The sequence below is a fragment of the Rattus rattus genome, chromosome 10 (genome assembly GCF_011064425.1).
Source record: "Rattus rattus isolate New Zealand chromosome 10, Rrattus_CSIRO_v1, whole genome shotgun sequence".
NCBI classification, from domain to species: Eukaryota; Metazoa; Chordata; class Mammalia; order Rodentia; family Muridae; genus Rattus; species Rattus rattus.
Window position 1 is genome coordinate 4,042,083 of NC_046163.1, and position 6,000 is coordinate 4,048,082.

Below are 6,000 nucleotides of genomic sequence, written 5' to 3' on the forward strand. Positions count from 1 at the left end.
AAAATAAAAATATGGCAGGTGATGTTAAGATTCCACGCTGTTACAGGTTGTTAACAAATGTTTTTAAGGGATGGATGGATTTGTATGTTTATTGGGCAATTATATCTTTTTTTTTTTTTTTGGTTCTTCTTTTTGTCGGAGCTGGGGACCGATCCCAATGCCTTGTGCTTCCTAGGCAAGCGCTCGACCACTGAGCTAAATCCCCAACCCCAAGGGCAATTATATCTTATCAATTGGGCCCAAGGTTATTGTGCTGTGTGGTCTTTCATGTATGGATTTAAGTGTAATGGAGTCTGGGCCGCCATAGTGTGCTTCTGGAGATATCTTAGGGCACTGCAGTGCCGGATCTAGTGGGGATAAAAGACAGCCATACTTTTTTATTTTTTGTATTTTTACAACAGATGGCAAATAACATGATGGGCAAGAATCCACTAGTAATCCTAAGAATTGAGAGAAAGTTTTTATTTTCTAAGTAAGAGGAGGCCAGTGCCATGTTAAGTCATGTGATCACTCAAGGGCAGGAATTTAAACAAAGAAACAGGAAAGTAGCCTGGGCTGTCAGGCTGTAGGTTCCCTGCTGTGTGATAAGTAATGGCAGATCAGAGAGTTAGAGATTAAAAGCTGCTTTTTAAAGAAAGTTGTTTAGAAAGTCTTTCAGGATACTCATAATCCTCCTAACATGGGCTCCATGGGAATTTTGGCTTGAAATCCTAGTTAGACAAGCTACGTCTTAATGACAGGTATTAAAAGGTGATTAAGTTTGTTCTTAGAAAGACGAGAGTAAAGAGATTACCTGAACCTTGTGGGGATCTTCACCCACAGTTCAGAACTTAGATAGGGAAAAATTAGTCACTGACTCCAAGTAGAGAGTTGTGATAAATGTCTGTAACACCAGGCAGAGTGAATGCAGACATATATTATAAAGTTATTAAGGTTAAATAAAAATCTGTGGCTCCGGGTAGAAAGCTTAACAGGTGGATATATTTTGGGCTAAAGTCCTGAGTTTTAAGTTGCTTATTGGTTTTAGAATTGATAGAAGATGTTTAAGTTTGTTTTAAGGAGAGTACAGAAATTATCCGAATCACATGGGGATTTTCAGCCATGGTTCAGAACTTAGGGAAAAATTAGTCACTGACTCCAAGTAGAGTATTGAGATATTTACAAGTTATTAAGGTTAAGTAAAAATCTGTGTCTCTGGGTAGAGGGCTTAACAGATGGACATATATTTAGGGTATTAAGGTTAAATAAAAATCTGTGGCTCCGGGTAGAGAGCTTAACAGATGGATATATTTTGAGCTAAAGTCCTGGTTTAATATGTTGCTTATTGATATTGGATTGATAGAAGGTATTTGGTTTGTTTTATGAATTACCCCGTTAAAGGCCATATGGCTCGTTGATGCTGGCTAGCGAGGGTTTGTGGTTATTTTTTATATCTACCACAACAAGAAGCTCAGATTCTCTTAATGTGGGCTCCACGCGAATTTTGGATTCATTTCCTGATATCACAGAGTACAAAAGCCTATCAGGCTCATTGTTTAGCTTAGTTGCTTTTTAAAAAATTGTTTAATCTTCATGATGAGTGTGACTTTGAGTTTTATGGCTATATTATTACTCTGGGAGAGAGTGCAAGATACAAGCTTTTCTGGTTACAGACTAAGGAACACAATATTTTGGGAGAAAGATTTTGTCTTTGTGTTTTTAAAAATTATGATTAGGCTCTGGAAACCTCACAGAGTCATACTGATCAGATCTGATAGAGGTAGACTGCCTGAAAAAAATTGATTCAGGAGAATCAAACAAGATATCTCGATTCTAAATTTTTGTCTTGAGAGTTGTATTTTGCAGAATTGGATTCCTGGTCTCAAGGACTTTTAGCTGGGTCCACTCAGGACACATTGGCTACAGCATTTGCTTCATTCTTCCTACCCCCTACCCCCAAGGATATCTCAATGCCCATGTACAGCTTGAAGAATTTATGGAGGAGTCATTGCCCTAATTCCTTGGACTTTTGGGGGGCTGAAAGTGGTTATTCTAAAGTTGTTTTTATGAGGAATTTAAAACTTGTTGTAATTTAACAGGGAGGAATTAGCTAGATTGAGTTGTACAGTCATAATCTCATTTGGTAACTAAGCTAAAATCATATCTTTGCTTTGGTATAGAATTTATTTATCAAAAAATGTTTAAAAGTACAGGGTTTAGAGCCAGTCCTTCTATTGATGTCATTACAAACTTTTGAGTTGATTACACATGTGAGTTAAGGGCCAAATAGCAAAATCATGGCTCTGACTTTGTGACAGTATTTTTAAGATGATATTAAGATATAAAGACAACAGTCTAGATTGTCTTCTATAGATGGTTTTCAAAAATGTCAGAAATCCACAAAATTGGAGATTTAAAGTTATTTATCTTTTGTTGAGACATATCTGCTCCTAACAGTTCCCCTTTGGTGGATTTAATGAAGAATTTGAACATCTCTACCTCCAGGTGAGGCAATACTTTGTGGCCAGGCAGCCAGTGGACAAAACTGCCTGTTTCATCTGCAGACTAATGCTGTCCAGAAAACGACAAATTATGCAGAATAGTTAACTGATAAGCTCTGCCAAGACAGGGTGATCAGCCCTTCAAAAATCTGCATTTCAACAGTCTGTCAGTTGATTTTGGGCCAGAAGGCTGAAGACTTGCCCTCACATGTTGCTAACAGAGGACTGTGCTAGTGGAGATTTGTCTGTACAACCTCTCAGTTCTGGAAGCCGTGTTAGACTTCCTATGTGTATAGATATTTGATAATAATTTTGAAAGGGTGGTTTTTCAGAGGGCATATGATCTCAAACCAGGATATAAGTCAGGTATAGAATTATAGTCTTTTAGGATAGATGACAAGGTGCTTTAGTTAATAGACAAAATTGATGGACTGGGTATTGAGTGTATTGTATGTTTTATAAATTGTAGAATGGTGATAATTGTACTCAATTTATTCTTTTTTTTTTTTTTTTCTTTCCAGAGCTGGGGACCGAACCCAGAGCCTTGCGCTTGCTAGGCAAGTGCTCTACCACTGAGCTAAATCCCCAACCCTGTACTCAATTTATATATAAGCGAAAAGGCCTTTTAACTGGACAAAAAGGGGGAAATATTGTGGTTTGCCCTGGAGTTATCTGTATTTTGATGCCAATTCCGCTGCCTCAAGGACAGCTGCCTAGTCACATACTCAGGACTCAGGTGACTTCACCAGAACCTTCTCCCCATTGAATTTGTAAAATACTGGTGAGGCAGGTACAGGATAGAAGGAGGCCTGTCATTGGAGGAGAAGGAAGGATGGGTGGGAGAGAAGGTTGAAGGAAGAGGAGGAGACAGGGAGAGAAAGGAGGGAGAGACAGGAGGGAGAGGGAGGAGGGAGAGGGGGAAGCCGTGGCAGGACGATAAGGCGGGTGAAGTAAGATTCCTCGCTGTACCTTTACAGGTTGTTACAAATGTTTTTAAGGGATGGGTGTGTGCTGGGCTTTGTTTGTTTAGGTGGGCAATTATATCTTATCAATTGGGTCAAAGGTTATTGTGTTGTGCGTTCTTTCATGTAGAGATTTAAGCGTAAGAAAGTGTGTGGTGGCTGGTCTGGGCTGCCACAGAGTTGAGAGTTGTGTTTCTGGCATGGAAACCTGCCTTGGGAACTAGATAGGTAGAGAGATTGCTGCCAGGCTCAGAGAGAGGCCTTTGGCAGTGTGATATGGGATGGGGCAGAGTGGGTGAGACGCTTTGCTGACTGAGAATTAAGATATCCAGCAGATATTGTGGGGCACTGAGGTGCTGGACCTAGGGGGATAAAAGACCACCTTACGTTTTTATTTTTTATATTTTTACAACAACAAACTCCAACAGTTTCTGTTTGAGTATACTCTTTGTCCTCAAGTTTCCATTTGTGATGTCTCTTAAATTCTTTTATAAATGACACCAGGAACCCCAAGCGGGGACTCTGATTTTCCGGGTGTAATATGATAGACCTAATGGGACTCCAAAAGGTCTTTTTTTTAATTCTTGAATTGACAGAGAAAACAAAACACGGTCCTGTGCCTCTAGACAGCACCAGACAGGTTTCATTACTACACTTTATTCATGGATATAATATATTTTGATCAAATTTACTCCTAACACCCTCTCTTCTCTCTCCGCCACTGAACACCTGTTGTCTCAACTAGTCTTGGTCTAGTGTGTGTTCCAGTGAGTTTAATTACGGCTACATCCAAACGTGGCGGGCATGCATTCTGCCACAATCCCTGCCCATGTTCCTCCCACCTCCGTGTGACCCACCACTTCTGGTGCAAACCAGTATAGGGGAGTGAAAACATAAACAACAGCCCCCAGCATTCTGGGAAGTATCTCTCCCAGAGCAAGGGTCTTACAGGGTAGAGACATTTTTGTCTCCTGGATCCCTTAGACTCAATAATTAAAACATAACTGGTTCTCACATCCCCTGTCTCGAATTGTATCCTGAGTCAAATCCTTGACTCCAAAACGGGTACCTGTTTATATTGGGATCTAATAGCCATCAGCTTAATGGCAGGATTTGTCTAGTTCAGGCATTAATGATGCAAGCGCCAAAAGCATTTAACAGAGCCAGAGGGTCAAAGGCCCTGTGATGGCTGACATCCATTATTACCTAGGAGGAACTTGGAAATGAGACCGAGGACAGGTCATTATTTCATCTCAGCCACCCTCCTCCCTTTTGCAATCCTTAATACAGTCAGATTATTTCTAATGATTCCTGAGTGGTTCGTATAGAAACAACATTTTTTTTTCCTCTTATAGCTACGTAATACCTCCTTGTTCTGCGTAAAGCAGGTCAAGTGCCTTGTCATATTGAAGAACTATTTCAGCTAATGAGTCTACCTGTTGATAGATCTGTGCCTATTGGGTTTTTCCACAGGTACCTTTCCTGGTATGCCCATGCGTACTATAGGTAGTCATTTTGTCCTCTGTGCTAGGGAGTTCTCTTTTGACCTGATTAATCTAGCCAGTTAAAGCTATGGGGTAATATATGGTTGGCTCTTAACTACTGCCGGTCTTGGGGCACAGTTGTCAGGGCCCAGGAAGACTGGAATGCTAGTCAAACTCTGGAAGGGGATTCAGGCAATGGGACATTCATCAGGAGCGGCTGGTTCGCTGACCCAGCTGTAGAGACAGGGAACAATCAAATTGGCCAGACTGGCTCACAATCAGCTTTCAGCAAATTCAGAGCTCACAGCTGTTTGTAGTCTGCAGCTGATTCCTCTCCATCAGACTGAAACGAGAAAGGCCATCGTTAGCCATCCAGAACTGTGCGAAGGAGAGAAAGGAAAGTTTGGAATTCCACTGCCTTTCCTAAACCTTGGAGATCTTGATGCCAGAAAGAGACATGAGCTATACATTAATAACATGAAGTATCTGTGGCAGAGGGATGACTGGTCAGGCCAGGTAAGCCAAGAAATGGGCTTGGGAGCAGGTGTTTGAGGAGGAGTAAACATAATCTATTACCTGCTTACAGTGGGATGGAATAGCCACAGGTTCCTCAAGATTATATTGGTAGGGAAGGACAATTGAGAGGGAAGGAAGGTTAGCAGTAGGAAGGGGGTCGGCAGAGTGAGGATGTTGTTGTCAAAGCCTGAGTCTCTCTACTTCAGGCCTAACTCGGTGCCCTCAGAGCTCAAGTCCCCACTGAGTCAGCTGCTCAGTCTGCATGAAGCCGGAGTGAGGCGTTTTTCCACCTGGGTGGGCACATCTGACTATTCGGAACAATGGTTCAGCATCCTCAAGGATGAGTGGGAGCCAGCTCTCAAGGGGACCTGGGTAATGTTAGACTGTAGGGTCTCAGATATGTCCCATCAGCTGCAGACAACAAGCCCCTTCTTGGCTCAGCTGTCTGGGAATAGGTGAGATTGGACAGAGACCTGACAGACACAGTGGTCCTTTCATTATTCTACAGCTCCTTCCTCCCACACCTCATTTGCCAGTAGCTTCAATGTCCTCTTCAAT